The 23,212-nt window shown below is 40.1% G+C and overlaps 1 protein-coding gene and 1 pseudogene across 1 annotated transcript in view; both read left to right on the top strand.

Annotated features, from left to right (window-relative positions):
- Nucleotides 1-23,212, top strand: part of PRKN (parkin RBR E3 ubiquitin protein ligase) — a 1,231,166-nt gene that overhangs the window by 1,120,143 nt on the left and 87,811 nt on the right. The gene's annotated exons all lie outside the window — the stretch shown is intronic.
- Nucleotides 15,953-18,063, top strand: LOC112401645 (long-chain-fatty-acid--CoA ligase 1 pseudogene; annotated as a pseudogene).

Here is a 23,212-nt window from a genome sequence, read left to right as displayed (position 1 = left end):
TCCTTAACCCCCCTTTCTTTTCATTTTTCTCTTCTCTACCCCATAAGTAAATTATATCTGTTGTCATAGATGTACTCAATACTTAATATTGTTTAATATTTTGTCTGTTGTCTGCACAACTACAATGATTTTACTTAATTCACCATCGAAACCTGAGTAAGATGAGCCACAAAATTATGTAACTTTAGAATGTAGTCTAAAATCCTTTTCCTCTCCTTCCAGGTCTGTCTCAGCACCTTCCCAACATACACCCTTTGTTCTGGAAAGTTCTTTTCCCACGAGCCCCTGACTGTCCTCTCTGCTTTGACCATGCAGACGAGTGAGGGGACAGTAGGGTAGAGTGAGGGCTATGGGGTCGGAAGTCCGATAAGCTGAGCTTGAGTCCCGGTTGCTTCACTGAGCACTTGTGCAACTGAAGCCGTGTGCCTCGATGTCTTCCTCAGGAGAAAGGTTGAGCAATGACACTTAACTCCAAATTGCTTTCAGAATTAGGCGTTTTCCACGCACAGCCCTTGGCACTGCTTGTCATGGTCAGCAGTCCATAAATGTCAGCCATTCTTACTCTACCCGGAATGCCTTTCTCTTTCTCCTCTCACTGAATCATCCCTTATCACAGGCGCTCCATGAAGCTGACCTACATCTCCTCTGAATTATTACTAATACACTGACGTGTGTTGTTTCAAATATGAGCTCTCCTTAATTAAACTGCAAGCTCCTTGAGGGGAAAATCAGGTCATCCTAGCACAAAGCAGGTTCTTGAAAAATCTTTGATAGATTAGAAGTGCATATTATAGTGTTGAAAGATTTGAATGCACAATTCCTGCTGCTCTGGTACATTAAATTCCTGTTAAATATGTCCGTAACATTATATGAATTGCAGACTTCTACATTTAATGGAAGTCTTAATCATAATGAACAGCATTTAGGAAAGGGCAGTTAACAGATTCCCCAAAGAACCAGGTCCCCCGCGCTCAGATCTGATTCTGTCTGTACAGGCGGCTCATTTGGGGAAATCCGCTGAAGCTTCCGAACAAGCCTCAGTCATTTCATTTTTAAAAGGAGCAAATCCCATGACCTATCTCGTAGGGTCAGGGTTGTTGTGAAAATCGGATTGGTGGATGACTACTGAGCATTCCAGGCACGTGATGTGCTCGGTGCATCTCAGTTATTATTAGTAATGATAATACGATGCGAATAATAACAATGGCAAAGGCTTCCTGCAGATGTGCTGACCCACCTGGAGGCTTATGGTGTTTCTCAACATTGCAACAGGATTGTGGTTTGAAAGCCAATTACAGATGTTCAGAAAAGGGCCACTTGCTAAAACCAGAAAAGTTTTCTTCATACTGGAATCCTGCTGTGACCTTAGTATGCCACTCCCGTGCCCTGGGGGTAGGTAAAGAGGTCACATTACGTAAGAGCCTATTTGAGCTACTAATGTGCTATTATCTAAAGGAGGGGAAAAAACATTAATATGGATGGCACCTTCAGGGTGTGATGTTTGAAGTAAGGATAGAATTGCAGCTTGTTAAAGTTTAGTGGATTCCCTGGACATTCCGTGGGTTTATATGCTGAAACTTAATGCAAGTCCATATGCTATTGGCTATTACCCCTTCCCTAACCTTCTGGAAGAAGCCTGATGGGATGCTGAGGCAAGCACCCTGGAGCTAATGAGCACTTAGCATGACAAATCTTTCAACCACCCTCAATCTTTATCACAGATTAACAAGGGCTTTGGAGTTGATCATAAAACAAAGCCAATTCGATCAATCAATACGAAGCTATGAAAATAGTTACCTTTACTTCGTGTAACTCTCAGCGTCTCTGGGTTAACAATATGCAACTATTAAGGGGGAATCAAATAGTTGTCGCAAGTCAGAAATACTTATCTGCGGACCACGTAGAAACTGAAAGAAGTCCCATGAAAACTGAGAAGTCCCATGAACTTTGTCTCTAGTATTTGCTAACAAAACCATATTCAAACTTTTAAAGAAGATTGAAGGAGAAGGAGTGGTTCTGAAATGCCAGACTTCATGATTAAATTCAGTGAAGATGCTGAGAAGTCTATGGAAATTCTCAAAAACTATAAAATGTTAAGTACATCACACAGTTACTGAAAATCTAAGCTAAAATACTTAAAGTACTTACGGATGTCATATTACAGTTCTACTATAAGATGGCCTTTGTTTTAATACCAAAAAGTTATGGAAGTCCTCTATGAAACCCTTATAAAAATTCAATTAACCTTTGTGAAAAAAAAAAAAAAAAAAGAGCCAGAAACACTGCTAGCATTGGAGTCATTAGCCGTGTACTGGCCTCATGGTCAAGGAGAGCCAAGAGCCAAACTAAGTCAAACACTCTGAATGTCAGACTAACTTACAGGGAATTAATAGTACCATGGAAAGCATTCTTCATGCTTCCCTGCCCATCCAATATGCAGTTGTACTTTATCCCAATTTTTTCTAAAATATTCAAAATTATGTGGTAAAAGTGGGTATTTAAAAGCCAGTTCTCAAGCTAACTAGCTAATCTATGATGGCTACCTTCCTCTCAAAACACTCATCCGTATTATTCATGTATCTACGCACGTTCACTTTGGTAACAATCATTTTCTTGATTTAATAGTGGAAGCAAGGTCAAATTTCTCTATAAGCTCCTTGAGGGAGAAGATTTATTTTGATCCTATCATAACCTAATATACCAGCTACTGACAAATATTCTTTAAATGACCAGTAAGTATTAAGAAGCAGTTAGTAAATGTTATTCACACACTTCCTGAAATGACTACTTGAGCCATAAAATTTTAAATGTATCATTTGATGTAAAATCAGATGAGTAATGTGAGTTTAATCCTTCTTGTTTTTGTCTTATGTTATCATCTCTTTGAACATACAGTTTTCAGAAATGAATGTGTTCACTTCCTTTCTTTCTTTCTTTTTCTTTCAACAATGACCCAAACTGAGTTTTTATGAAAAGAGAAGAAAATGACACAAGATTTGGCTGTTTCACAGATGTGTTTTAGGTCCTAACCAATGAAGAAAAATAATACAAGATTGAAAAGAATAAGATTTTCAGATCTTGAAACCCGTAGTTAAATGACAACTGCCTTTTTTAATTACCAAATTAACTACCTACACTCTTTTTGAGCCAAATTTTCTTTTCTCTACCTTTTCTGACACCTCTGTATCCTGCGACTGCTTCCTTACAAGGGGTGAAGTAGAAGGAAATATTACATGGGAGTAGTGATAGGAATTCTCCAGGAAAAACCACATGATTTTAACTGGATGAGCTTTTTCTAACGATAGCGTTTATACGTTTGAATAGCTTTTAGGAATACATACAGCATTTTTCAGTGTATGAATGTATCTGGTATGAATGTATTTAATTCCAAACACCACCTTCACTTAAGTAGTTTGATAATCTTTCTGATTGTAACGTTGAAGGGCAGTGGTGACCTGCTTCTTCACATGGCTGCTCAGAGCGAATGGCCTCTGTTCCCGCCCCCAGGACTCCCACTTAGCGGTTCGGATTGCTCTCTCCCACCTCTGGTTACTATGGAGAGAGCTGCACCATCAGCTTTTGTTTTCAGTTACCAGGTTGTTGTGAGGGCATTGCTTATGGAAATGGTTTCTCTAATGCTAATCAGTTACAGCAACAAAATGAAAAGCTGGGCCTGCTTTGCTCTGTTGATACTCTTCAGCCTTTGCTGAGGCAGGTATTCAGACAAAGGATTGAAATGACTAATTAGCCTTTCTGGCGAAAGAACCCGTTCACTTAGTATGTAATGAGTTAGACTTTAACTCTCTTCTTACCTTCTACTGAGGATCTGGGTAGGTGGTTTTCTACAAAGGATTGGTTAGTTCCTGAGTCCCGTCTGCTTCCTGTGATGGTCTACTTGGCTCCTTATGTCCTAAAGCCCAGCTCCGTCAACCCACAAAAGACCCATTATTGCAACATTAATAATACCAATATAATCCAATTCCATTTCGGACACTTACCGACACTATAGTAGTCAGCAAGCTGTTTGAGCTCTCCGTTTCTTCATATGTGAAATAAGGGAGTTAAGATCCATTTTCCAAGATTGTGATGGTAAATCGGAAAATCAGGCCCTTCCTGGACATGTGACCTGTGTAGTCACACAGGGCCCTGCACTCAGAGGGCGCCCATGTGGTTTAATGCTCTGTTGTCATCATCTTGAAATGCTAAATAATTTTTTAACAAGGGGCTGTGTATTTTCATTTTGCACTGGACGACACAAATTACACGGTCAGGATGAGCTAGGCTCTGCTTCAGTAATAATAAATCCTCCAGACTCTCAGTGCCTTTACACAGCCAAAGTTTACTTCTTGCTCATCCTACACGTCCAGCACACGCTGGAAGGATGCTCTGTGCATCCTAGTCACTCAGGGATCCAGGCTGAAGGACATTTATTTTGACCTGAACTTCCATAATCTATACACCAAGGGAAGCAAACAAAGAGATTTGTGCATCTCTCACTTCTGTTCACCCTTCTTTGTCCAGAGCAAATCATATGGCCTTGTCTAATGACAAGGGAATGGGAAGTGCATTCCTTCCTGTACCCGGAAAGCTGAGAGCTGGAGTCGTTGGTGAACACACCACCAACGTCACAAAATACCAAGTGCCCATGGGCACCTGCCGTTTGCAGCCCACCCTTTAGAGGAGTAAATTTCAAGATTTCCAATTTCTCCTAAAACGATACCAAACCAGATTATCTGAACATAATATAATTTCTCTTTTAAAAGAAGTCTTTAATTCTCTTCTTTTCCAACAACTTCAAGATTTCCTTGACTGTTATCTTCCCTGGGGATGGAGCATATGCTGAGAAAGTTACTGTTGCAGTATCAGGATTAAACCCTTCCTTGCCTAATGGAGACGGTTCAGCCAGCATTGCTGGTTCCTTCATTCCACTTTCTCAAAACTGAAATGCTGCTGCTATTGGTTTTCTGATTGTAAAATATAAATGTATCATTATTACACATCCCAACAACATGAAAAATATAAAGTTAACATACAAAGTCGTAAAATCCGTAGTAATCCTACTACTCACTGTTAGATTCTGTCTTTCTAGGCATTTTAGGATACATACCCACACTTGCAAATTCTTAAGTATTAGTATTATTATACATATTACGTTGTATATATTGTTTAATTAACTGCTATACCATGGGCATGTGTGTAATAAATATAATTATAATATTATTTTTTAATTGTATCACGTGATAATCATTTGATCTGCAATCACATGTATCTGGAAGGATTTATTACCCCTGTTCTCTAGTCCCCAGCTACAAGTCCTAGAGGGAACCACTTAGCAGTTATTATCATTCCAGAAATACCCTGTACAGATATAAGCAAATACACATACTGTTTCTTTTTTACCCAAATTGTTGCATTCTGTGTATAAATTGTTTCCATTTTACAAATGAGTCATAATTTGTTGAATGAACTCCCTATAGATGAGGTTTCAATTTTTTTTCTTTTTCCTTTTCTTAATACCTCTTTATTGGAGTATAATTGCTTCGCAATACTGCGTCAGTTTCTGTTGCACCACAAAGCAAATCAGCCATATGCATACACACGTCCCCATATCCCCTCCCTCCTGAGCCTCCCTCCCACCCTCCGCATCCCACCCCTCTAGGTCATCCCAAAGCACCGAGCTGATCTCCCTGTGCTATGCGGCTGCTTGCCACTAGCTCTCTATTTTACATTCGGTAGTGTATGTGTGTCAATGTTACTCTCACTTTGCCCCAGCTTCCCCCTCCGCACTGTGTCCTCAAGTCCATTCTCTATGTCTACGTCCTTATTCCTGCCCCGCCACTAGGTTCGTCAGGTTTCAGTTTTTCATTTCTTTTCTGTTGAGGTAACATTGCTTTATAACATTACATAAGTTTCATGTGCACAACAGTGCGTTTCTACTTCTCTATCTGCCCCGTGTGCTAAGCACGAAAAATTTACTTTCCACCTCGCATCGTTCAGTTGACCCCTTAACCCATTTTGCCCCCACTCCCCGCCTATTCTCTGGTAACAACTACTCTGTTTCCATACCTTCCATTTGTTCTTTTATTGTGTGTTTGTTTGTTTTAACCTTTTGTTTCTTTTATTTTTATTTTTTTAACAAGTTTATTGGAGTATAATTGCTCTACAATGGTGTGCTGGCTTCTGCCTCACAACAAAGCGAATCAGGTTTAATCACAGTTTCAATTTCAGTGCTTGTGATTGGTCTGTTCAAATTTTCTATTTCTTCCTGGTTCAGTCTCGGAAGGTTGTGCATTTCCACGAATTTGTCCATTTCTTCCAGGTTGTCCATTTTATTGGCATTTAGTTGCTTGTAGTAATCTCTCATGATCCTTTGTATTTCTTCAGGGTCAGTTGTTACTTCTCCTTTTTCATTTCTAATTCTATTGATTTGAGTCTTTTCCCTTTTTTTCTTGATAAGTCTGGCTAATGGTTTGTCAATTTTGTTTATCTTCTCAAAGAATCATTTTATTGATCTTTGCTATTGTTTCTTTCATTTCTTTTTCATTTATTTCTGATCTGATCTTTATGATTTCTTTCCTTCTGCTAACTTTGGGGATTTTTGTTCTTCTTTCTCTAATTGCTTTAGGTGTAAGGTTAGGTTGTTTATTTGAGATGTTTCTTGTTTCTTAACATAGGATTGTATTGCTATAAACTTCCCTTTTAGAACTGCTTTTGCTGCGTCCCATAGGTTTTGGGTCGTCGTGTTTTCATTGTCATTTGTTTCTAGATATTTTTTGATTTCCTCTTTGATTTCTTCAGTGATCTCTTGGGTGTTAAGTAGTTTGTTGTTTAGCCTCCATGTGGTTGTATTTCTTAAAGATTTTTTTCCTGTAAATGATATCTAGTCTCATAGCATTGTGGTCAGAAAAGATACTTGATATGATTTCAATTATCTTAAATTTACCAAGGCTTGATTTGTGACCCAAGATATGATCTATCCTGGAGAGTGGCCCATGAGCACTTGAGAAGAATGTGTATTCTGTTGTTTTTGGATGGAATGTCCTATAGATATCAATTAAGTCCATCTTGTTTAATGTATCATTTGAAGCTTGTGTTTCCTTATTTATTTTCATTTTGGATGATCTGTCCATTGGTGAAAGTGGGGTGTTAAAGTCCCCTACTCTGATTGTGTTACTGTAGATTTCCCCTTTTATGGCTGTTAGTATTTGCCTTATGTATTGCGGTGCTCCCCTGTTAGGTGCATAAATATTTACAATATGTTATATCTTCTTCTTGGATTGCTCCCTTGATCATTATGTAGTGTCCTTCTTTGTCTCTTGTAATAGTCTTTGTTTTACAGTCTGTTTTGTCTGATATGAGAATTGCTACTCCAGCTTTCTTTTGTTTTCCATTTGCATGGAATATCTTTTTCCATCCCCTCACTTTCAGTCTGTATGTGTCCCTAGGTCTGAGGCTTCCATTTTTTTTGTTTGTTTCAGTTTGTTCATTTATTTTGGGGTTTGGTTTTTTGTTTTTGTTTTATCACCACAGGCATGAGGTGATATCTTACTGTGGTTTTAATTTACATTTCCCTAATAACTGGTGATGTTGAACATCTTTTCATGTGCCTGTTGGCCATCTGCATGTCTTCTTTGGAAAAATGTCTATTCAGCTCTTCAGTCCATGTTTTAATCCAGTTGTTTGGTTTTGTTGTTGTTGAGTTGTATGAGTTCTATATATATTTTGGATATTAGCCCCTTATGAGATGTATGATTTGCAAATATCTTCTCCAGTTCAGTAGATTGCCTTTTTGTTTTGTTGAACGTTTCCTTTGCTGTGCAAAAACTTTTCAGTTTGATGTAGTCCCATTTGTTTAATTTTGCTTTTATTTCCCTTCCCTGAGGAGACATATCTAGAAGATATTGCTAAGACTGACGTCAAAGAGCATACTCCCTGTGTTTTCTTCTAGCAGTTTTATGGTTTCAGGTCTTACATTCAAGTCATTAATCTATTTTGAGTTGATTTTTGTGTATGGTGTGAGATAATGGTCTTTTTTTTTTTTTTTTTTGCATGTATCTGTCCAGTTTTCCAAACACCATTTATTGAAGACACTATCCTTTCTCCACTGTATGTTCTTTGCTCCTTTGTTGTAAGTTCTTGTATTTATACATGTGGGTTTATGTCTCAGTTCTGTTCCATTGATCTGTATATCTGTTTTTCTGCCAATACCATGCTATTTTAATTACTATGTTTTGTAATATAGTTTAAAATCAGGGAGTGTGATACCTCCAGCTTTGTTGTTTTTTCTCAGAATTGTTTTGGCTATTTGGGGTCTTTTGTGGTTCCGTATAAATTTTAGAATTTTTTGTTCTATTTCTGTGAAAAATGTCCTTGGGATTTTGGTAAGGATTGCATTGAATCTGTACATTGCTTTAGGCAATATGGACATTTTAACTATGTTGATTCTAATCCCTGAACACAGAATATCTTTCCATTTATTTATCTTCTTCAATTTCTTTCAACAATGTCTTATAGTTTTCAGTGTACAGGTCTTTCATCTCCTTGGTCAAATTTATTCCTAGGTTTTTAATTCTTTCTGTTGCTATTGTAAATGGGATTGTTTCCTTAATTTCTCCTTCTACACGCTCACTGTTAGCATATAGAAATGCAACAGATTTTTGTATGTTGATTTTGTGCCATGCAACATGACTGAATTCGTTTATTATTTCTAATAGTTTTTTTTTGGTGGAATGTTTAGGGTTTTCTATATATAAAATCATGTCATCCACAAATAGTGACAGTTTTACTTCTCCCTTTCCAGTTTGGATTTCTTTTTCTTGCCTAACTGCTCTGTCTGGGACTTCCAATACTATGCTGAATAAGAGTAGCAAGGGTGTACATCCTTGTCTTGTTCCTGGTTTTAGAGGAGTAGTTGTCAGCTTTTCACCACTGAGTATGATGTTAGCTCTGGGTTTGTCGTATATGGCCTTTATTATATTAAGGTACGTACCATCTAAACCCACTTTACTGAGAGTTTTTTTTCATAAATGTGTGTTGAGTCTTGTCAAATGTCTTTTCTGCATCTATTGAGATGATCATAGTGTTTTTATCTCTCATTTTATTAATTTGATGTATCACACTGATTTGCAGATGTTGAACCATTCTTGCATCCCTGGAATAAGTTCCACTTGATCATGGCGTATAATACTATAATACTGCTAATATTTTGTTGAGGATTTTTTAATCTATGTTCATAGGAAATATTGGCCTGTAATTTATTTTTTGTGTGTTGTCTTTATCTGGTTTTGGTATCAGGGTAGTGTCGGCCTTGTGAGTTAGAAAGTGTTTACTTCTCTTCGATTTTTTGGAAGAGTTTGAGAAGTATAGTTATTAAATCTTCTTTGAAAGTTTGGTAGAATTTGCTTGTAAAGCCATCTGGTCCTAGACTTTTGTTTTGGCGGGAAGTTTTGGATTATAGTTTCAATCTCTGTCCTAGTAATCAGTCTATTCATATTTTCTGTTCTTTGATGGCTTAGTCTTGGAAGGTTGTATGGTTGTAAGAATTTGTCCATTTCTTCTAGGTTGTCCAATTCATTGGCGTGTTGCCATTCGTAATACTTTCTTATAATCCTTTGTATTTCTGTGCTATCCATTGTTATCTATCTTCTTTCATTTCTGATTTTATTTATCAGAGTCTTCTTTCTTTTTTCTTAGTGAATGTGTCTAGCTAAAAGTTTGTCAATTTTGATTATCTTTTCAAAGAACCAGCTATGATTTTATTGATCTTTTCTATTGTCTTTTTCATCTATTTCCACTCTAATCTCCTTTCTACTTCTTTACTGACTTTGGGCTTCCTTTGTTTTTCTTTTTCTAGTTCCTTTAGGTATAAGGGTAAATTGTTTATTTGAGATTTTTTTGTTTCTTGAGGAAGGCCTGTATTGCTATAAACTTCCCTCTTAGTACTGCTTTTCCTGCATCCCATAGATTTTGATATGTTAAATTTTCATTTTCATTTGTCTTCAGGTAATGTTTATTTCTCCTTTGGTTTCTTCATTGACCCAATAGTTGTTCAGAAGAATGTTGTTTGGTTGCCACATATTTGTGATTTTTTTCCAGATTTCTACTTGTAGTTGATTTCTAGCTTCATACCATTGTGATCAGAAAAGATGACTGGTATGATTTCAGTCTTCTTAAATTTATTGAGACTTGTTTTGTATCCCAACATATGGTCTAACTTTGAGAAGGTTTCATGTGCATTTGAGAAAAATGTGTATTCTGCTGCATTTGGATAGAATGTTCTGTACAAATCTATCAACTCCATCTGATCTGAAGTTTTATTTAAAGCTACACTTCCCTTGTTGACTTTCTATTTGGCTGATCCATCCACTGATGTAGTGGGGTGTTAAAGTCCCCTACTATTTTTGTGTTGCTGTCAATTTCTCCCTTTGTGTCTGTTAATAATTGTTTTATATATTTTGGTGCTCCTATGTTAGATGCATATATATTAATATTTGTTATGTCTTCTTGATGAATTGACCCCTTTATCATTATATCCTGTCCATCTTTGTCTCTTGTTATCTTTTTGGCTTGAAGTCTACTTTGTCTGATATGAGTATGGCTACACCAGCTTTCTTTTGGCTGCCATTTGCTTGGAGTATCATCTTCCATCTCTTCACTTTGAGTCTATGTCTTTAGAGCTGAGGTGTGTCTGCTGGAGGAAGTATATACTTGGGTCTTGTTTTTTAATGCAGCCAGCCATTCTGTGTCTTTTGACTGGTAAATTCAATCCAATCATTGAGGTGATTATTGATAGATGAGGACTTAGTACTGCAGTTTTATCATTTGTTTTCTGGTTGCACTATAGCTCCATTGCTTCTCTTTCCTTGTTTTTATGTCTGCAATTTTGAGTTGGTGATTTTCTAAAATGTCTTCCTCCATTTCCTCTTTTTTTTATGTTTTGTGTCTCTGTTCTAGATTTAGGTTTATGGTAACCATGAGCTTTGTATAAAACTTCTCATAGATAAAACAGTCCTTTTCTGCTAATAGCATCTTATCTTCATTTATCTATGTGGGTTCTGCTCTTTTCATCTTCCCCTTTTATGTTTTGGTTATCTCAAATTGTCCTTTTTTATACTGTGAGTTTGTTACCAAACTGAAGTAGCTATAGTTATTTTTCTCTGCTTTTTTTTCCCCATTAGCCTTTATGTGATAAAGAGTTGCAATTTTCTGATTCTGCATGTCTGTTTATCACCTTACTCAAAGTTTTGCATATTTTGCCTTTTTGTTTCTGCTAGAAGAGCTCCTTTCAACATTTCTTGTAAGACAGGTGTAGTGTTGATGAACTCCCTCAGCTTTGTTTGTCTGGGAAAGTCTTTATTTCTCCTTCATATAAGAATGATAACTCTGCTGGGTATTCTTGGCTGACAGTTTGTAATCTTTCAGTGTTTTGAGAATGTCATTCCATTCTCTCCTGGCCTATAGCATTTCTGCTGAGAAATCTACCAATAGCCTACTGGGGGTTCCTTTGTAGGTTAACCTTCTTTTTATCCTGGCTGCCTTTAAAATTCTTTCTTTCTCACTGACTTTTGATAGTTTTAATATACTGTATTTTGGAGGTCTTTTGTGTTGAGGTAATTAGGTGTTTTCTTAGCTTCATGAACTTGTATATCCAGTTCCTTCCCCAGATTTGGGAAGTTCTCAGCTATTATTTCTTTAAATAAACTCTCTCCTCTCTTTTCACTCTCTTCTCCTTCTGGAATACCTGTTACCTTAATCTTCCCCTTCCCAGAAGAGTCAGATAACTCTCGTAGAATTTTGCATCTTTTTATATCTTATTTCTTCCCTCTTCTACTCGTATCATTTCTATCTATCTATCTTCAAGCTCACTAATTCTCTCTTCCATCTTGTCTGATCTGTTTCCGATGCTTTCTAATGTATTCTTCATCGTGTTTATTGCCTTCTACAGCTCCAGAATTTCTGTTTAGTCCTTTTTAGAGTTTCAGTCTCTTTGGTGAGGTATTCCTTCTGTTCATTAATTTTATTTCTGAGCTCATTTTACTGCCTTTCTGAGTTTTCTTGTAGCTTGTTGAGATTTTTTTGTGACAGCTATTTTAAATTCTCTATCAGTTAGGTTGAAATATCCTGTGGTTTTAAGTTTGGTTTCTAAAGAATTGTCATTTTCTCTTTGTTGTACAGTGTTACTATGGTTCTTCATGGTGCTTGATAAGCCAGCACATGTGAAGTAGGGGACACCTTTCTACTCCATTCTCACTATTCAACAGGTCAGAAATTAGAGGCCTTTCTTTTGTCGTCCAGTAGGTGGCGAAATATCACAAGTTTTTAGTTTTGCTTACCTGCGCTGCCTTTGGATATATTTGAAAGTCAGCATTTTCCACCCTTCACTGCCTCTGTCAGAGGTGTCACCCCTTACCCTCATTATTGCTTCTTGTGCCTCCAGGGTCATTGGTGCCTTGCAGCTGTTGGTGTCAGTGGTATTGCTGCCTGGAGCACTGGGATGGTGGGCTTTTCCACCATATGCGGCATCCCCTGAGTTGCATCGGGAGCAGGCCAGCCAGGAGCACGCAGGCACCTCTGCCATGTCCAGGGTTGTAAGATTTGTGGGCTCCACTGCTACAGGTGGAATGAGCAGGGAGCCAGAGTTGTGGGTACCTCCATGGCTGGAGGGACGGGGGTCCCAGGCCCTACTGCTGCTGCTGCCTGGTTACCTGTGGCCGTGGGCACTGCTGTGACCAGGGGGCTGGCGTTGTGCGCATTCCCTCCTCTGCGGGCCAGGTTTTCTGGGGCCGTGGGCTCAGCTGCCGCAGCTGGAGGACCAAAATTGCGGGCACTGCCTCTGCTATTGCACCTGCACCACCTCTTCTCTGTGCTCCAGTCCATCCTCCTTTAGATGCACAGAAATGTTCAATCGTCTGGCACCCTGGTGTACTGGGTAGAGGCACCTTTGTTGAGCTGTGAATGTTCTACAGATTAAAGGGGAGACACAAAGACAGTAGCTCACTGCGCCATGATGCTATCACCCCCCAGCTTTGCAGTGTTTGCTGTTATAAGCAATGTCATGAGAAATATTCTCATGCGTAAAGCTCTTTGTATTTACCTGCTTACTTTCTTAGAATACATTAACGGAGGTAAAATTGTATTGCCGCTTATTAAAGATTATTCTGAAGTTTTATTATATTTAATGACTATAACATTGCATTAGTATATCTACATAAATCCTATTTACTTGCTTATTTGATAAATCATTCCGAATTTTTTGGAGAGGCCACTTACCAGCTATTTTGGGAGTAACTGAACTACTTTCAAAAGTATTTTGTAAGTTAATTATTAGGATAATAATGCTCAATAGTAATTATTAATATTACTTATTTTATATTATAGCCTATCTATCTGTGTTATTTTATTAATAAACAACAATACTAAAATTATACAACTGCCATATGTTAATTTCACATTCCAGTGAACATGGTACTATAAGGAGAGGCATAATGTATGTGAGTAAGCAGCATGTAATTCTGGAATTATAGGGTGAGAAGTGGTGACAGGCACACATCTTATTTTGCCCAAAAGAGGCTGGTGTTTATGCCTATTCTGGAGTCTCTGCTATTATGCTCCCTTTCATTCTCAGAATTGTACTGTTAAACAACAACTCATGTGGCCATCCTACTTGTGAGTAAATTAACCATGTCCCACACCTTCGAAAACATGTCCTTAATCTATCCATCAATACTGTCATTTCTTTGTCTTCAGAAGAGCTAAGATAGAACACATTGTAATTTATCTTTGTTAATTAATTCAGTTTTCTGTGATACAGCTCAAGTACAATCAATTACTCCTTTATGCCTTACACAGATCTGTCAGTTTAAGGCTGCTTTTCATATCATTCTTTCTTGCTTTTAGAGGCTCGTCACCATCTTCTACCTCTACATTTGATCCAGGCAGAAGGATGGCAGTGCATGCCCTTCCCTCCCAGATTGCACTGGAGAGCAAAGGAGGTGCATAAACATTCTTCAGAGAACTTGAGCCATTATCAGGACAGTTCTCAGATTAGTGATGCTTATGCATTCTAACGACTCATATTAGAAAAATAAAAATGATTTTTTTAAAGAATTCTATATAAAAGCAATTTATCCTTTCACATTTTCTATGATCATTCCCCAAGTAAAGTCAGATAAGGTCAATTTTTTCTACTCTACTGCAGACAAATGAAAGCAAGACCGTCTTCATAACCTTTATTCGTTAACCTTGGACTAAATAAAATCACCAACCATTTCTTCATCACCAATACAAGCTGCTATTAGCCTGCAAGAACTTAATGTTTTTAACATGTTTAAAAGCAAAATAATGTCTTTTTGAAATGCTTGGTAGGAAATTCCGCAAGAACAACGTTCTCTATAATTAACCACACTGGTGAGTTAAAGGCCTTTGGCTTTTCCTCAGGATACCTCACCACCCAACATCATCCAAGTCAATTAACAGACATAATGCTCGCTTCCTTGCCGGTCTTACTGCCTAATTAGAACCGCATGTGTTGGTTTGCATGAAAGCCTTTTCACCTTGGCTCACTCACCAGTTATTCTGTTAGCGTTTCCTATAGGCTGGCTCTTGATTTCCATTCCTTTCCTTTTCATGCCAGATAACTTCTTCACAGAGGGAGTGAGACGGTGAAGCATGGTCTCATTTCATTGTAATTGTGGAATGTCCCAGTTAGAGCCAAAGAGAGTGGAAATTTCACACTAATTCCAGCACATCTCCGGTGTTAGAAATTGATCACTGAGTGACTAAATTACAAGTGCCAGGGAAGCCATCAGTAGGAACTTCTGCCCCCCAGCAGCCTTGACATCCCTACAGCTGTCCTTTCCCCAGCAGCCATTTTCGATGGCCTTTCTAACCACAGTCATCAACAGTGGGGAACCCTCAATAACATCTTATGCTTTTAGAAAATTTTTAACGTGAGTTGGAAACATGAATATTTGGATTTACTCAGGATAAAGCATTTTAAGTGTTTGGGTTCTGTATTTGAGCTGGGGACTCTTTGAAAACATATCCCAGTGCTAGTTGTAAATTGTGACCTCACAAAGAAGACCTTAGAGGGGAAAATTACTAAATACAGCTAAATTCTTTAAATTATGAATGTCCAAAGATGTGTCAGAAGCAGCGACTTTTCTTTAGGATCTTATTTTTTAATATAAAATATCAAACTCCTAGTAATGAAGTTCTCAGTTATTTTGTTCCATGGACCCCTTTGGCAGTTTGATAAAAACTTTAGACATTATCTTTGAACAATATTTTCTGAAGGCATAGGATTAAACACATAAAATTGAAAAGAAGTCCAGTTCTCAAAATAATAAAATTAAGTTTGTGATTTGGCATTTGTGCTTCTTTACCGATGCATTAAAATGACACTTCAATACATTTAAGTATAGGAAAGTTAAAAGTAAATCTTACTGCTTAGGCCTTCCTCACCTTCTGAGATGGCCCACACTGTCTGTGGAATGTGTTTCTCTCCAAATAAATCCACTTCTTACCTATCACTTTGTCTCCCACTGAATTCTTTCTGCAATGAGACATCAAGAACCTGAGCTTCATTAAGTCCTGAAACCAGGTAATACATCCAAGAAAGAGTCATCCACTGAGTTTTTCCCCCTCATTCATCTCCCTTCATCTAAACTGAGGAAAAGAGACAGCCACCTGGCAAAGGTCTAGTCCAAGCTTCCTTTGAAATGTTCTGCTGAAGCTCCTCTGGTTCCCCAGCATTCCTGTTAGAAGATAAGCCGTCTCCTGCTAGAGAGGTGTTTGGAAGAAAGAAAGTAGAAAAGAGGTTTGAGACTGGATTCCTACTTCTCCACGAGTCACAAAATGGAATCCCCAGCCGTGGAGTCTGAACTTTCATTTAATGAGAAGACTTGTGACGCCCTTCTAAGATATTGACATAGGGCGCCACCAACCCAGGACGATGCGAGACCATGAGCTGTTCCAGTACTTCCGGATGCCAGAGATGGTTGACTTCCGGCAGTACGTGTGCACCCTTCCAACGAACACACTCATGGGCTTCGGTGCGTTCGTGGCGCTCACCACCTTCTGGTACGCCATGCAACTGCAGGCCCTGAAGCCACCATGCGACCTGGCCATGCAGTCAGTGGAGGTGGCAGGCAGTGACGGTGCCCGGAGATCCGTGCTCCTGGACAGTGACAAGCCCTTGGTATATTTCTACGATGACATCAGAATGTTATATGAAGGCTTCCAGAGGGGCATGCAGGTGTCAAATAATGGCCCTTGTTTAGGCTCTCTGAAACCAGACCAACCCTATGAATGGCTTTCAAACAGGTTGCAGAAATGTCAGAGTGTGTGGGCTCGGCGCTGATCCACAAGGGCTTCAAGGTAGTCCCAGATCAGTTCATCAGCCTCTTTTCTCAGAACAGACCTAAGTGGGTGATCATTGAACAGGGATGCTTTACTTATTCGATGGTGATCGTTCCCCTCTACGATACCCTCGGAACTGAAGCAGTCACCTTCATCATCAACAAAGCTGAACTCTCTCTGGTTTTTGTGGGCAAGCCAGAGAAGGCCAGCCTCTTGTTAGAAGCTGTAGAAAATAAATTAACAGCATGCCTTAAAACTATTGTTCTCATGGACTCCTACGGCAGTGATGGGTCGGAACGAGGCAAGAAGTGCGGGGTGGAGATCATCGCATGAAGGCGATGGAGGACCTGGGAAGAGCCCACAGACGGAAGCCCAAGCCTCCAGCACCTGAAGATGTTGCAATAATTTGCTCCACAAGTGGAACTACAGGCAACCCCAGAGGAGCACTGATCACCCATCGAAATGCAGTCAGCGATCGTTCAGCATTTGTGAAAAGGACAGAGTACATTCATTACTTCCTCAGATGATACTTTGATCTCTTTCTTGCCTCTCGCCCACGTGTTTGAAAAAGTTGTAGAGTGTGTGACGCTGTGTCATGGAGCTAAAATAGGATTTTTCCAAGGAGATATCAGGTTGCTTATGGATGATCTCAAGGCATTTCAACCCACCATCTTCCCTGTGGTCCCCAGACTGCTGAACTGGATGTTTGACTGACCTTTTCCTCAGGCAAACAGCATGTTGGTGTCAATGGTACTGCTGCCTGGAGCACTGTACCTGGAGCGATGGCTGTTGGACTTTGCCTCCAAGAGGAAAGAAGCCAAGCTTCGCGGTGGCATCATTAGAAACAACAGCCTGTGGGATAAGTTGACCATCCATAAAATGAGTCGAAAAGTGAGGCTGATGATCACAGGAGCGGCGCCCGTGTCTGCCACCGTGCTGACCTTCCTGAGAGCCTCACTGGGCTGCCAGTTCTACGAAGGCTACGGACAGACTGAGTGCACTGCCGGGCTGCCTGACTGTGCCTGGGGACTGGACCACAGGCCATATTGGTGCCCCAATGCCTTGCAACATTGTAAAGCTTGTCGATGTGGAAGAAATGAATTACATGGCTGCCAAGGGCGCAGGCAAGGTATGTGTGCAAGGGGCTAGTGTATTTCAAGACTACTTAAAGGACCCAGAAAACACAGCAGAAGCTCTGGATAAAGATGGCTGGTTGCACACAGGGGACATTGGAAAGTGGTTATCAAATGGCACCTTGAAGATCATCAACAGGAAAAAGCACATCTTTAAAGTGGCGCAAGGAGAGTACATAGCTCTGGAGAAGATAGAAAACATCTACCAGTGAAGTGAACCTGTCGCTCAGGTGTTCGTCCATGGAGAGAACTTGCGGGCATTTCTCATAGTAATTGTGGTACCAGACATTGAGATGCTAGGCCCCTGGGCCCAGAAGAGAGGCTCTGAAGTCTCCTTTGAAGAAATGTGCAGAAACAAGGATGTCAAAAAAGCTATTCTAGAAGACATGGTGAGACTTGGGAAGGATTCTGGCCTAAAACCATTTGAACAGGTCCTTTGACCTGTCTCCACCCTGAATTATTCTCTGTCAACAATGGCCTTCTGACCCCGACAACGAAGGCTAAAAGGCCAGAGCTTTGGAATTATTTCAGGTCACAGATCCTTGAACTTTGTTCCACCATCAAAATCTAATGCGAGGAAGGAAGCTGGGAAGAGGCCACACGCCTCCGCGGTCTTCTCCTGCCCGTGGCCTCGGTGGGTAGTTTTGACAACAGCAAGTAGGGAAGGAGCGTCTTTGTCTGCCTCGTGCATTCAGATTCTCGTCACAGGAAGCTTAGAGGGAATGGAACACTGCCTTATGGTCACGTCGCATTGCAGACCATGTTCACGGTGATACACAATTTCCAAAATGAGCCTTAAAAAAATTGTAAAGGGGAAACTATAAATGTGCTAAGTTATTTACGACTTCCTCAGTTTAAAAGGAGGGTGAAAACTTGTCTCTCTGTTTTGCTAACCAAGTGGTTAGGACTTTGCTATTTCTGAGCTGTCTGCTACTTGCTGCAAATTCTGCAGGTGTCTGCTGCTCCAAAGAGTACCATGCACTGGAGGGAACCGTCCCTTATAAACAAGAACTGCCCCAGCTGCAGGAGGTCACCGTGGACGAGAGGTTTTTTTTTTTTTGATCCCTGCCACCTTCCCTTCCCCATCTCACACCACCCTTCTGATTAACCCCTGTTATTCCTGTCGGAGCAGAAGGTTCTCAGTGAAGTAGAGGACAGACCTAGCTCAGAACAACGCAGGTAAAGATGGATGGCTGCTCACCACTGCGGCTGGATTCTGGTGCCCACAGAGCAGTATATTCTCTGACTCTCTTCTCCAGACCCGATTCCCTCCCTCCATCCCTTCCCAGGGGTTATTTAAAAAATCTGCCTTAGACTCTGCAGTGAAGACAAGCATTTCAACAAGGAAACAATTACCTGGATCAACCATGTTCAACTGTGACACCTGAATAACTGTACACTTTACCTTCACTGAACCCGTCGCTCTGTCTGTGATGGTTTTGGAGGGTTTTTTTAACATCTTTATTGGAGTATAATTGTTTTACAGGGTTGTGCTAGTTTCTGCTGTATAACAAAGTAAATCAGCTATATGTATATATATATCCCCATATCCCCTCCCTCCTGCGTCTCCCTCCCACCCTCTCCCTCCCAACCCTACAGGTGGTCGCAAAGCACCGAGCTGATCTCCCTGTGCCATGCAGCTGTTTCCCACTAGCTATCTATTTTACATTTGGTAGTACATATATGTCAATGCTCACCCACCTCGTCCGAGCCCACCCTTCCCCCTCCCCATGTCCCCAAGACCTCTCTCCACATCTGTGACTTTATTCCTGTCCTGCCCCTAGGTTCATTAGAACCTTTTTTTTTTTTAGATTCCATATATATGTGTTAGCATACATATGTGTTTCACTTTCTGACTTCACTCTGTATGACAGACTCTAGGTCCATCCACCTCACTACAAATAACTCAATTTCGTTTCTTTTTATGGCTGAGTAATATTCCGTTGTATATATGTGCCACATCTTCTTTATCCATTCATCTGTCAATGGACACTTAGGTTGCTTCCATGTCCTGGCTATTGTAAATAGTGCTGTGGTGAACATTGTGATACATGACTCTTCTTGAATTATGGTTTTCTCAGGGTATATGCCCAGTAGTGGGATTACTGGGTCATATGGTACTTCTATTTTTAGGCTTTTAAGGAACGTCCATACTACTGTTCTCCACAGTGGCTGTATCAATTTACATTCCCACCAAAAGTGTAAGAGGGTTCCCTTTTCTCCTCACCCTCTCCAGCATTTGCTCTTTGTATATTTTTTGATGATGGCCATTCTGACCGGTTTGAGGAGATACCTCATTCTAGCTTTGATTTGCAGTTCTTTAATGATTAATGATGTTGAGCATCCTTTCATGTGTTTGTTGGCAATCTGTGTATCTTCTTTGGAGAAATGTCTGTTTAGGTCTTCTGCCCATTTTTGGATTGAGCTGTTTGTTTTTTGATATTGAGCTGCATGAGCTGCTTGTAAATTTTGGAGATTAATCCTTTGTCAGTTGCTTCATTTGAAAATATTTTCTCCCATTCTGGGGGTTGTCTTTGCATCTTGTTTATGGTTTCCTTTGCTTTGTGAAAGCTTTTAAGTTTCATTAGGTCCCATTTGTTTATTTTTTGTTTTATTTCTGTTTCTCTAGGAGGTGGGTCAAAAAGGATCTTGCTGTGATTTATGTCGTAGAGTGTTCAGCCTATGGTTTCCTCTAAGAGTTTTATAGTGTCTGGCCTTAAATTTAGGTCTTTAATCCATTTTGAGTTAATTTTTGTGTATGGTGTTAGCAATTGTTCTAAATTCATTCTTTTACATGTAGCTGTCCAGTTCACCACTTATTGAAGAGACTGTCTTTTCTCCATTGTATACTCTTGCCTCCTTTATCAAAGATAAGGTGACCATATGTGTGTGAGTTTATCTCTGGGCTTTCTATCCTATGCCATTATGTGATTGGTCTGTTTATATTTTCTATTTCTTCCTGGTTCAGTCTCGGAAGGTTGTGATTTTCTAAGATTCGTCCATTTCTTCCAGGTTGTCCAATTTATTGGCAGATAGCTGCTTGTACTAATCTCTCATGATCCTTTGTATTTCTGCCGTGTCAGTTGTTACTGCTTCCTTTTCATTTCTAATTCTGTTGATATGCGTCTTCTCCCTTTTTTTCTTTTTTTTTTTTTTTTTTTTTTTTTTTTTTTTTTTTTTTTTTTTTTTTTTTGTGTGGGGGGCCCCCCCTCTTTTGGTAATTGCTTTAGGTGTAAGGTTAGGTTGTTTATTGAGATGATTCTTGTTTCTTGAGGTAGGATTGTATTGCTATAAACTTCCCTTAGAACTGCTTTTGCTGCATCCCATGGGTTTTGGGTCGTCGTGTTTTCATTGTCATTTGTTTCTAGGTATTTTTTTGATTTCCTCTTTGATTTCTTCAGTGATCTCTTGGTTATTTAGTAGTGAATTGTTTAGCCTCCATGTGTTTGTATTTTTCGATGCCTAACTGTACCTAGGCATCTTTTTAATTTGTGTAGTATTTAGATAAGTACTTATCTCTATGCCTTTCCTGGTACTTCTATTGTCACGTACCCTACACACGACTTCTAACATCTGTGTATCCCCTTGTTTATATCAAGTGCTCCACCTAACAAGCAGACAAACTGAGAAAACGAATTCTGAGGGGCTTCCCTGGTGGCGCAGTGGTTGAGAGTCCGCCTGCCGATGCAGGGGACACGGGTTCGTGCCCCGGTCCGGAAAGATCCCACATGCCGCGGAGGGGAGGGGCCCGTGAGCCATGGCCACTGGGCCTGCGCATCCGGAGCCTGTGCTCCGCAACAGTAGAGGCCACGATAAGGCCAGGACAGGAAGAGGCCCGCGAACCGAAAAAAAAAAAAAAAAAAAATAGAATTCTGAAGCAAGAGAAGATATTATCCGCCTCAGGCTAGAGTCTATGGGTACAAGAGATATTAAGCTGGTTTGGAACAAAAATCATTGATTATTTCAACTTTGCCAAAATCATTGATTATGCCAACTTTGGGGTGCAAAACATATTCTACGTGTTTTATTGCTACCATTCTCTAGAGAATCAGAGTAATATTTGCCAGCTACAGAATGTTTTAGCAGCAGTTCTCAACTAATTCAGCTTATTTTTCAGCAAGTCAGCCTCTACTAATGACATATTAAATTTTGATTCTCTTTTTATATGATTACCCTGGGGAGACATTCAAAGTAGACCTTTTAATAAGAGTTAGCTCTACTGCTGATAGAACATCATGGTGCCGTTTCACTTGAGAGGATATTTTTCCAGAAAGACACACCTTAATGACTGGTCAAACACACTAACCACCTTATCTTTGCTTTGGGCCATAGAACCAATTTAGATAGTCATTAGCTTCTAGGTAATGGAAGAGCATGTGCTACAATATTAACTGAATACCAAATCAGGCCCTGACATACCTCCCCCTGTGGTATCTCAGCAGAAAAACGCCAGCTTACAAACCAGAGAGAGCTGGAAATTGGATCTTTGTCACCAGACATTGTGATTAGAATTAAACGAATGCTGTATAGGTAAATGGTGAAATATAAATCACTTCAGGCTCACTTTTGATCTGATCCCTCTAGATAGACTAGCCTTCGATTATACTACAGATGCAACTGTCGTGCAAAGATGAAGAAAATGGTTAGGTCCTTACTGTAGGTGTGCCCACCTCACTGCAGCCTTGGTGCTGGTGACAGCTCTTCCTACCCCAGCCTCCATGGTACCCTTCTCATTTACCTGTCCTTTGCCCCCTTTCAATCGCATCTTCACAGACTACATCCCAAACCCGTCTACTACCCTCCCTTAAACTTCTGGTGTTTGCAAGGGGACCATCTCTGGTCCTTCCCTCTTCTGAGATCAAGTCCTCCTTTGGACCGTCTCATTTATCTCTTTGATTCTGAGCCCCGTCTACGGTTGATGTACCCCAAGTCTGTCTCTAGAGAGACCAGTCTCGAGCCTCAGGGTGATACTTTACACTGCCTGCTGGGTATCTCCCCTTGGAATTCTCATAAGCACATCAAATGCAAAATATCCATATTTGAACTCATTTTTCCACCTCTTCCGTCACCCACATGCAAACCTGCTCTCCCTCCTCTTAATCTCAGTTCTCTGCAGTGAGGGGCACGTGTGATGATCCATAGGCATATTCCAGACTCTTATCCCCAGTCGCTGACTGATTGCTGATTGATTCCGGCTAGTAAATGTTCCTTATCTCCATCCCCTTTCCTGTTAACTCAGGATCCCCCTATCCTTTGCCTGAACTTCTGTAACAACCTACTCTCTTCCTCCCACAGTGTGCTCCTCACTCTTCAACCCTTTATATCACTACCATACACATGTGATCACAACACATCCCATGCAATGGTTCCTGATAGGCTAAACATCTAAGCCCCTGGGTATGGTCTAGTCTGTTTTCTGGGCCCTCTCCCCTCTGGTGGCCCCATCTCCCACCCCTTCTCCCCTTTACCCTTCCTCTCATCTTCTGCAATACCTTGTACTTAACTCACATTGGACCATTTCCAGCTCTGGATCTCACCGTGTTCTTTCAGACTCCCAGACCTCGGCATAGACTGCTCCTTCCTCTGAGCCACTGGTCAGCAAAACTCTTTCTCCTTCTCTGAGGACAAATTTGACCTTCGGTTCTGCTCCTGAGAGACCTGACGAAGACGGAATGTTTATTGAGTTAATAGTCAGCAAGTGCCGATGATAAAAAATGACC

This window comes from Neophocaena asiaeorientalis, unplaced genomic scaffold (assembly GCF_003031525.2).
Source record: "Neophocaena asiaeorientalis asiaeorientalis breed wild unplaced genomic scaffold, Neophocaena_asiaeorientalis_V1.1 scaffold123, whole genome shotgun sequence".
Classification (NCBI taxonomy): domain Eukaryota; kingdom Metazoa; phylum Chordata; class Mammalia; order Artiodactyla; family Phocoenidae; genus Neophocaena; species Neophocaena asiaeorientalis.
Note: the sequence above shows the minus strand (reverse complement) of the source record. Positions and strands in the feature narration are given on the sequence as shown.